At 52.8% G+C, this 8,772-nt stretch overlaps 1 long non-coding RNA gene across 1 annotated transcript; it reads left to right on the top strand.

Moving 5' to 3' along the window:
- Nucleotides 1-526: 526 nt before the first annotated feature.
- LOC123461692 lies at nt 527-2,289 on the top strand. The gene is made up of 2 exons (XR_006637800.1): nt 527-590; nt 1,986-2,289. It is a non-coding gene; the product is annotated as an uncharacterized LOC123461692 (long non-coding RNA).
- Nucleotides 2,290-8,772: the final 6,483 nt, after the last annotated feature.

The raw sequence follows: 8,772 nt of genomic DNA, 5'->3' as shown, positions 1-8,772 counted from the left end.
ATGTGGCATTCCGGTGCCAGTCTAGACTGGCAGAGTCATAACTGGCACTTCACAGCATTCCCAAGTGATTTTTCAGAGTGCGAGAAACTCCGAGGTCACTGGAGGTAGCTGTGAGGCTCACCTGTAAGAGGCTCTTGCTCCTCCTGATCTCAGACTCAGAGCGGAGCAGACGGAGGGCTGTGTATGGAATGGGAAGTTGGGCAGAGTACATTTTGCACCCCGCAATGGTCGTGAGTCGATGGGGTGGAATGAGGTAGCTTGAACGTCAGGTGTGCCCCGTAGCCTCATGTGTTTGTGATTAAGCCTCACACTTGATCCCCAGGTGCTGTCAATTTAGGAGAAGGAGCCTTGCTGAAGGATGTGTGTCACTAGGGGTGTTACTTGGGTTTATAAGCCCAGATCCAAGCTCAGCATTGAGCCAACAAATGTGACAACTTCCTGTTTGTGGCATGTTTTCCACACCACGATGAAGCTTCCTCTAAGCCGCATAAACCCTTTTCTCCCATCAGCTGCTTCTGGTCTGGTGTTTTGTCCCAGCAGTGAGGGAGAGGGTGACTGGAACAGCTGGGTGCCCAGTGGACCCGTGGCGGGTAAGGTCACCGTGAGCAGATAGCACTAAGGGTCAGGAGGGAGGAGTGGTGTGCGGGGGATCACACTGCTGGCAGGAAGCAGGGCTGGGAGTCTTAAGTCGGGACTCCGACTGCACACAAAAAGTGCCTGGTATGTTCCGTGGCCATCGTTGGGTTGGCTCTGGACTTTTGCGCTTCTGTGCGCCAGACTGAGGGAATCTCTTTAGACCTAGAAGAGCGGAGGTAAGGAGGAGGGTCTTAAGGAAAGTCAGCAAGCTTGCTGGCAGGAGCCCAGGAGGCCTGGCACGGACTGGCCCTCCCTTGGTGTAACATCCCAGGCTGAAACTGGAGCCTCCTGTCCTTGGGGTGTCCTATATGGTGGCCTTGATCACTAATCACCCCCATGAGTTGAGGACAGGAATCAGCTGACCATCATGTCCCCAAGGAAAGCCACATTTGGCTCCTTAATGCTCAGTTCTTGTCTCATTGGTCATTTCTTCAAGATGGGCACATCACAGGAAGACATGTAGTAGGTGGGGCTTGGATGTGTTCCCCTTAGAGAGGCTCACTATTTTTGTTTCCTTCTTCTGTCTCCACACAGTCTGACCTTGGTCATGACTCAAGAGGTAGCTTTGGATGTTCTTTCATAAGACACTGCTGTCTTCATCAGGTGAGGTGGGTGTGAGGTAGGGACACAGCCTCTCCTGCTTGTTGTGACCTGGAGTCCTCAAGGTGAAGGGTCCACATGCTGGCTCCTTTCTAGCCTTCACCAGCCTGTCGCAGAAGAGTGACCTCTGGAGACATGTCCCATTCTTCCTGTGGCTTGTCCCTTCCTTGTTGGAACAGTGGTTGAGTTACATGTGATGCATTTATTGTTCAACAAATATTTGTTGAGTGTCCACCCAGGGCCTAGCTTCAGGCTGGGCAATAGAGGATGTAGAAATAAACGTGACACTGCCCACAGCAAACCTGGCGGAGACACAGCAGCCCAGTGAGGCTATGGTAGAGGTAAGATTAGTAACAGCCATTACCTGTCGGTCAGACACAATTTGCTAGAAATTTGGCATGACTTTCTGTATTTATTGACTTTTTTGGTCATTTACATTTTGTAGATGAGGAAGCTGAGATACAGAGAAGGGAAGACACTTGCCCAAGGTCATGTTAGAGCCCGTTAGGGAAGGAGCTGGTTAAGATGTTTTCTCAATTTTCAATTGCATTGGATCAGAAATGAGCAAGAGGTGTGTTTCTGGGCTGATCTGCGAAGGCATTTCCAAGAAGGATTAACTGAGGGCAGAAGACCCTCTCCCAGAGTGGGCAGCTCTTCTGGCCAGAGCCTAGATCGAAAGAGGTCTCAGAAAAAAAAGCATTGCTACCTGCTTTTGTTTCTTGCTGGCTAGTGTGTCTTTCCCATTGTAGTCGCTGCTGTCACCAGCCTTCGCTGCCGTGAGAACTGGGCTTCGGCAGCCTTTCCACGTGGACTGAAGACCACCGGCTCTCCAGGACTGTTTCAGGGCTTCGGTGCCAGATCGGGCCATCCATTCTCACGGCCGGAGTGGACACTTGGGTCTCAGGCTCTCCAGCATGCGGACAGTTGTGGTTGGAACTTTCTGATCCGTATTGTGTAAACCAATCTATAAATCCTCTTTTGTAATATATATGTTCATATGTATTTGTCATGTATGTATGCCCTAACAAACTCAGTTAAATGAATTAAACTCAAGCATGTGGTCCCACAGACTACTTTCTTTTTCTTTTTTAGTTAACATTTTATTTTCATTTGTCTATTTTAAAGTGACAGACATAGAAAGAGGGAGGAAGAGAGAGAGAGAGAGAATGGGCATGTCAGGGCCTCCAGCCACTGCAAGTGAACTCCAAATGCGTGTGCTCCCCTGTGCATCTGGCTAATGTGGATCCTGGGGAATCAAGCCTCAAACTGGGGTCCTTAGGATTCACAGGCAAGCGCTTAACTGCTAAGCCGTCTCTCCAGCCCCTGTGGACTCCTTTCTTAACTACAGGCCTGTGAAGATCGCTGGGGCAGCACAGAAGGACAGAGGCCACACACAGAGCCGGCCCAGGGGCGGCTGGAAGCAGCGCCAGGTGAGAGTGGAAACTGAGTCCCATCCCGGTCATCCACAGCGAAGCACCCGGCCCGAAGGTGTGAAGGGAGCAGTTCCTGCCTCCCTTTCTCTCATGGTGCTGGGCCCTGGTAGGGCTCACCTAAGGGTCTCATTTGGGGTCTCTTATGTCACTTCTTATGTCACTGCAGCGTGGGGGTGGCTGGGATAGATGGCCTTCCTATCTAGAGCTGGAGATTACTGGCCCTCGGCTGTGGCGGGGCGGATCCATGTAACCCGGGCTTGCCACCAGCTGCTTTCTAAGGGGAGTCATTCTGAGACCATTGGTCAGGGAAGCAATCCAGTGTCCTTTCTCTTAATTAGAAATAGCTCACTGTGAACAACTCTTTTAGTTAGTTGCCTTTTCTCACTGTTGTGACCCCCAATACCTGACAAAAGCAACTTGGGGGGAAGGGATTATTGTGGTAGATGGCTTTGAGGGTGTAGTCAGTCCATCCTGGTGGCAGGAGCAGGGGGTGCTGGTTCCATTAGTCCACGTCAGGGCACAGAGAGGGACGGGTCCCCTTCTTGTTTAGTCAGCCCGTGAGATCGAGGGCATCTTCTCTCCTCAGCTACACCTCTCTGGAAATGCCCTCAGAGATGCCAAGAGAAGTGTGTCTTCCAGGCGATTCTAAGATCCAGTCAAGCTGACAATGAAGATGAACCGTCTCACCAACTCGCAGGCAAAGGGGGGCTTCGACTGTGCCTCGCCGCTGCAAGAGTGCCAAGGGACCTGCAGATGTGTTGGCACAAACTCAGTGGCAGAAGGCGAGCACGACGGGTGGAAGGCTGAGAAGGAAAGGAGAGGATGTGGGCAGGAGGTTCCAGCTGAGGGGTCTTGAGAGCTAAGGCCCGGAGGGATCACGGGTCGTCGGTTACATGACCAGTGACAGGGGCATGAAGAACCCCTGTGCGGCCCGGGAGCCGGGAGTGGAAGCTTACGCTCATTAGAGAGGCCCCGAGGGCCGTGCGGGGCTGCGGTATTGAATTCTAACAGGCTCGTTTCCACACAGACTTGAAAGCCGCCAAGGGCAGGCCGTGCCAGGCTTCTCCTCAGAGCTCTGGGGATAGCTCTGGCTGGGAGCTTTGCAAAGCAGGTCTCCTGGCCTGATTTGAGGTGGGAACCTGCATGTCACCTCCACTCCCCAGTGCTGGTGGAACGCCCCGCACCCTCGCGGATGCTGCCGCCGCGGCTCGGACCGAGGCAAGGCCACAGCACAGTGCCTGGTGGGGTTTGCTCCACCTCTGTGGTCTGAGAAGGGTGGACAAGGAGCGGGAGATCTTTTGAGAGGAGGGCTGAGGCAAGGCTTCCCTCTGGGCCAGTGTGACTGGTCGCCAGTCTGCGGAGAGGCTGCTTGTGAACGTGTCCCTTCCACGCAGAGCTCCCTCGTTCCTCTGCGCCTCCCTTCCATGTGGCCTGTGCTGGCTTCTGGCTGACTTGCCTCTTTCCTGGGCAGGGAGTGAAGGCCTGCTAGGGGGAGGAGCCATCAGGCCCTCTAGCTTCTTTTCTGGAGTGGGGAAGGGGAGAGGAATTAGACCTAAGGTGTGCCTGGTAGCAAGGAGCTATGCAGGGACAGGCAGGGGCACTCCCTGGACACGTAGGGTGAGATCGGAGGGACAGGCTCTGAAGAGGTGAGCTGCTGTGACATGAAGTTAGCTAAAGCCAACTCCTGGGACCCAAGGGAAGTCCTGGAGCGGAGTGTGGGCTGCAGCGGACAGAAGGTGAGGGGTCTGGGTGTCTGGAGGAGCTGGCGTCTCGGATTGGGTGAGCCTGGAGGCGGGTCCTCCCTCACGGAGCCTCTAGCTGAGAACGCAGGCCACTGCGAGCAAGCAGACTGGAGCAGACACTGCGAGGTGACTCGTGGTGGCTTCAAGCTGCTTGGCCTGTGGTCATGTGTTAGGTCGTAGTGGGCACCAAGTACAGTGAAGGTCACCTCTCAGCTTTGGTGACGTCTGGGCCAGTGGCTGTTAGGAAGCTCGTGGTCTATGGCTTGGGTGTGATGTGTCTTGTGGCCATGGTGACTCCTTTCCCAGTGGCCTTGTGGCACACCTCCCGTCTAGCTCTCAGCCCACTTGTCATGGCTGGCACAGCCACATTTTATTGTTGGAATTAGCAGGAATAACAGCAGCATTTTAGTGGCTGATTGGGAGCCATATATTAGCAGCTGTATTAATAAGTGCACAGTGACAGGAGACCAGTGAGAGTGAGAAAATGAGATACTGTATTTATCCCCAGTGCAAAATCCTTTTTATTATTAAAGACACTGGGTTAACTGAGGATAGATTTAATGTCTGCTGGTAATTTTATTCGATGATCAGCAGCCCAGGGTGCCCACTGCAGACTGAGGCCAGGACCCCTCACCTGGAGAAGCCACAGGGCTGGGAAGTTGCAGATAAGGGCATGCCCTCTGGACTCTCCTTCACACACGTGTGTGTGTGTGTGTGTGTGTGTGTGTGGACTCGGGTCACTGACAGGAGACAGGGTTACTTAGCATGGTGAAGTCAGCTCGTGTGAGTTCTGGGGTGTTTGCAAAGAGGGGTGATGTGGCTACTGTCAGAATAGTGCAGGCCTGACCTGGAACTTACTCTAAGGGGTTTGCTTCTCTAAGAAGAGCTGCTCCACATACCTGGTTAGTCCTGTACTCCGGGGACAGCCAGCTTCGGACCCCAGCACCTAGTGGAGTGTGTGTCCAAGGAGCCTGGTCTGACCTCTTAAGCCATACCATGTCTGCCCGTGGCTGGAGGAGCCCTGGTGTTAAGGAACACCGGGGAGGAACAGGTTTCAGGTGGTAGATGCCTCAGAGGCTTCCTGCAATGGGGTCTGCGTTCTGTAGAGGGGTCCTCCTTGAGACCCTGGAAAATTGTTAGTGTGGTGAGTAATTCGGACGGGAGGGTACGAGACAGGAGAGCGGCCTGGAGACATAGCTCCGTGGCTGAGCGCTTACCTATGCTTCACAAGGCCCTGGGTCCAGTCCCCAGCACCGCAACAAATACTACAGATAGGCACAGAATCCAGAATGGCCGGCAGCCAGTAGCCCCAGCCAGGGCTGAGGCCCTTGCGTGGCCTGCAAGGCCCCCTGAGCGGCGTCTCTTTGGCTGCAGTCCAGCGGCCTCCGTTATCTCTTTGTGGGTATCTTCAACATGCTCCTCAGTTCTGCCTCTCTCGATCTTCCATGGGAGCAGGCAGCCCCTCTCTGTGCCTCCTGGCAGGTGCTGGGGTAGGGTCTGCATGACAAGCATATTCATGGGGCTCCGGGGACGTAGATGGTGGGGAGGAAGAACATGGGCTTTGGAGCACCAGTGGTCTGGGATAACCTCTGGCCCTTCACTGTGCTGGCCATGTGATACCCACCCTGGGTGTGTCACTGACCTGTGCAAGCCTGATACCTGACCGCCATCTCCTCCTGACAGCGGGAGTAGTAGTAAGGCCCAAAAGGGCATGAATGAATGAATGAATGAATGAATGAATGAGTGAATTCTGGTCAAGGGTCTTCACTTCTGGCATGTGAAGTGTACCGGGTGTAGGGTGCACTATTGTTTCTTAGAGAGACTCTGATGCCTTTACGAGCCCCCAGCGTGTGTGGAGTGGGTGGTTGATTTGTTCTTTCTGCAAACACTTGGTGCTGTTTGATGGCTGTAATGTGTACAGCAAATAATAGGTACTTAATAAGTGCTTATTGAATAGATGGTCTGGCGACCTTAACCCTGGGGCGGAAGTCGTGGAAATCGTTTCTGGTTGTCTTCAGGCTCCTTGATCTCATTCTGAAGATGGGTAGTAAGGGACCTCAGGGAAAGAAAGTGACTCTCCTTAACTGTAGAACATGTGGGCCCAGCCTGTGTTTCTCAGCGTCCTGTGGGCACAGGGGGGCCTCTGCTCCCTTCTCTGAGCATGCGACTCCTCTGACTCCCTCAAGCCTAGAACACACACAAAACCATGGACAGTGCATGTTCAGTTGAGGGGTGAGTGGTCACTGGGGGAACGCTCCATGAGGGAATTTCTGGGACAGGATCTCCTGTAGGAAGATATAGGAGGAGCCAAGGACTTCCTTGAATACTTCAGGCTGTTTGGAAGTGTAAGTCCTTGTCCACATTGGGGTCCCCCTCTCCGAGCCTATGTAGGTTTGTATAACTAACGCTGAGGCTGACGATGTAGCTCCGTTGGTAGAGAGCTTGTCTAGCATGCACAAAGCCGTGGGTTCAGTTCCCACCACCTCATAAGACCAAGTGTTGTGGTTCACACCTGTAATCCCAGCAGTTGGAAAGTGGAGGCAGGAGGGTCAGAAGTTCAAGATCAACCCTGCCTACATAGTGAATTTGAGGTCAAACAAACACTAGCTTACTGCCCCTGAGGGTGAAGAAAGTGAATGGGAAAGTCATGCGGAAGCTGCCTGGGCCTGGGGGCACGCGGAGGGCATCTCAAGGGTCCGGGAGTTGGCAGCCGTTGGGACCGTGCGACCTTCACCTCCAGCGATTAATTGTGCACAGACCAGCAGGAGTCCAGGTCCCTGAGATGGTTGAACTTTTCTAGGGCTGAGGATGGGAAAATCTGGGTGATTGTTTATTGTTTCTATTTTTTATTATCAGCAGAACTTTAATTACAGCTCTCACTAAACCTACTACCTTCTGCCAGCATTTACAAGGCAATAAATTTCCCCTTCTCTCCTTGCACAGCCTAAACCTCCAGCAGGGTAGTGCATATGCACTGGGAGATATTGATTCTTTGAAGAAATTATAACAGCATTTGTTCTCAAGTAAACACACAGAAAGGGTATTATAATACGGAGGAAGAGTCGATTGTCTTTGCTTTATTAAACAACACAGCTCTCAATTGGAAGCACATTTAAATTATCAAGAGATTGGTAGAACAGACAGTCAGCAAAGCCCCCAAGGAGGCTTTGAGTGGGAGTTGAGCAGGCAGGCTTGGTCCCTTTCTCCTCTTTCTCACCCCTCATCAAACCACCGTGCTTCTCCCACCCCTCCCCTGGAAGTCCTTTTAACATCGAAGGGGCATTGATTGTGGCTCTCAGCTTGGAGGTGGGCAGCCCACTGCAAGCTGGCAGATGCAAAGCACATACAAGGCCTGCCAACTGACTAATGGCCCCGTGGGTATTGGCAGACCATAAACAAAAGCCTTTTAAAACTTCTTCTCGTGTTACTGGCAAGCAGGAAAGGTTGATGCATTCATCAGTCTAATTTGGAAAATGGTACATGGCCCACCTTTGCTGCGGAGCACCCAAGAACACATCTTGCTCAGCGAAGAGTGCTGGGCGGCAGCCTAGCTCCCAGGAGGCCGCCGGCAGAACGTTCTCTTGTGCACGGCTTAGCCTACAGTCCCACAAGCACAGTGCTGGCATCCAAAGACTGAAGCTGTTCTGTGCAGAACTGGAATGTTCTATACAGTGTTCACAGGGTGTAACCGATGCTAAGAAACAGATAAGTCTCGAGGGCCATTATGTTAATATGCATTTTTTAACCTGGAGGGGGAGAAAGGCATAGGTAAAATTTACAGAACAATTCTTTCTATCAGAAATTCACTTCATGTAGGGCCAGAGGGTTTGTGAGCAATTCTCCAGTGGAAATAAAGCAAAGAGAACAGACTGAGAAGCGCCTGGAGTCACCTCGTTCTGCTGGGCTTGTTGAACCATCCCTTTGAGCGAGGCTGGGGCGGCGGAAGGAGGTTCAGCCTGTCTGAACGGCCAGCGCTTTGCTAAAATGGTGCCGGAGCTCTGAGGGGGCCTCTGAAGCCTTGTTCCTTCTTGACATGAGGAGCGGTGCCTGTCTGCGGGGTAGCTTCAGCTGAGCTGACGTGAGACTTTCAGAACCCAGGTGCCACTCCCTGGACATGGTCCTGGTTCTCATCATCTCGTTTGACAAGTTAGTAGTGGAGACTTCTCCCTTGGCAACGGCAGGCTGGCCTGCTGGGGACTGTGCTGGTGTAAGAACAGCCACAGGAGTTGTGGCACTTGTGTTTTCCAGATGGCCGCATCACCAGCTCTCCAAGCCGCATGCCCGCTTATGCCGTGCCTCCTTACATCATGGCAAGGACACTCTTGCACTGACGGGTGGCTGCTGTGGCCCTTCCCTTCAGC

The sequence above is a fragment of the Jaculus jaculus genome, chromosome 6, assembly GCF_020740685.1.
Source record: "Jaculus jaculus isolate mJacJac1 chromosome 6, mJacJac1.mat.Y.cur, whole genome shotgun sequence".
Classification (NCBI taxonomy): Eukaryota; Metazoa; Chordata; class Mammalia; order Rodentia; family Dipodidae; genus Jaculus; species Jaculus jaculus.
Note: the sequence above shows the minus strand (reverse complement) of the source record. Positions and strands in the feature narration are given on the sequence as shown.